This window comes from Canis aureus, chromosome 1 (genome assembly GCF_053574225.1).
Source record: "Canis aureus isolate CA01 chromosome 1, VMU_Caureus_v.1.0, whole genome shotgun sequence".
Taxonomy (NCBI): domain Eukaryota; kingdom Metazoa; phylum Chordata; class Mammalia; order Carnivora; family Canidae; genus Canis; species Canis aureus.
In genome coordinates, this window is record NC_135611.1 from 93772128 (window position 1) to 93773981 (window position 1854).

The following is a 1854-nucleotide window of genomic DNA, read 5'->3' on the forward strand; positions in this document are numbered from 1 at the left end:
TATGGTAGTATTCATCAGCCTGTAATTTTTTAACCAATAGCCTAGTTATAGAAGTTTTTTTTTTTCTGTTCTGGAGCAAGCTCTTGTTTTCCTCTCCTGTCAAATAGAGATCGGACACAGGAGTGAAATGCTTGATTTCACAGATATGTGTTACTTGAGCCTTTACTTTCCATTTCTCAACTTCACCTTTCCCCAGGATCTGCCTGGAAGCGCCCAAATTGTTTTTTGAATTTCATTTGCCTTCTTTAAGTTAGAGGTAAAATGACTAAGTATTGGGAAGAAAGAAAGGACCAACAGAGTAAAACTACTCCTGAACAGTTTTTTGGCTGTGTTCTCTGAAACAGGAATTACCAAGAGCTATTTAAGATGTGGCTATATATATTTTTTTACTTTTGAAGGGAAGGGTTCTGTGTTTTGTATGTACAGGAGATTGGATTTACTCTAGGAGCCCCTAATACCATGGTTTGCACTTAAAGATTGTAACTGACATATTTAGCAGTACTTTAGTGCTAAGAACAGTAAATTCACACTTTTTTTCTTTACTGATAAGAACTAACCCCTTTTAAGAAAAATATCCTCTTTTCTAAGAAATAATAAGTCTACTAAGCAAAGGAATGACCGATGTTTCACATTGAATTTTGCTGGGCTGTCCAGAAGATGAATGAAACATCTTTAACATCAAAGTGTCCATCAGCAATTATTTCATTTGATTAAAAAAAAAAAGATTTTTTAAAAATTAAGGCACTGTCCCTTCATTTATTGCCTACAACTTGGTGTCATTTTATCCATGATAGTAGAGATAATACTGATTTAAAATTAGTCTCTAGGAGATAGATGGGTAACATTCTCATCCAGTTACACCATTAGTGGACTCTTCAAGTTTGCATAATAAGCTCATGATGTCCTATAACTTTTCTTTAGGAAAATTGGGTGTTGTTTTAGATTAACATTCCTGTTCCCCTTTTAAAAGTTAATTAACATGCAGACCAGACTCATGTCTGGTTAGGGAGTGGTTTTTTTTTTTTTTTTTTTTTTTACAGTATGAAAAAAATTGATGGTGGGTTTAGTCAAAGTGAACCTGAAGTTAACCTTGGGGCATTTTCAGGGAAAAATAAAAAGATGTCAACTTACTATTCTCAAGATCAGTCATGTATTTCAGTTCCTAAATTGATGTGGGACAGAGACATATTTGTCAGGTTTAAGGTCAGGCTGTTCATTTCAGTTTTGCCACTGTATCATATGCATTTTAAAAATTCCAAAATCTTTTGCATCCATTTCCCATCTAATAGATACTGTGTACCATTTCACAGGTATCTGAGAAGCGGATTCATGGAATACGTATTTGCTTATTTACTACTTAAGGTGATAGAAGGCAGTTACTAAAATGAGTAAAAGTTGATTATTAATTGCTTGGCATCTAATGATGAAGTCAAAGCCATTCTCATAAGCCTTGAAGAATTAGACTTGAAGTTTTCTCTGAGTATGAAAAAAGATTAAAAAAAATTATTGCATCTTTCACTTGGTTTCTTAAACCCGCATGATCCTCTTTAAACACTTAAAATAAGAGTCCCTTGGTAAACTATGAAACCTCACCAAATTGATTTACTTTGGTAAAATCCTTCCCAAGTGCAATTTGGCATAACAGTTTAACTTTACTTTACACATGATCATTTGTTTACAAAAAAAACCAACAAAACTTAGGTAGTGTGGGGTATGCACTCTATAAAACATATTGGCTTTTACTATGTTTTAAGACTTTTAAACTAGTAGCTTTCAAAATCAGATCTTGAGTTGCAAAATTAAGAAAGCTATTTCTTTTGTCAACGAGAAGACACAACTTACATGTTTTAAAAT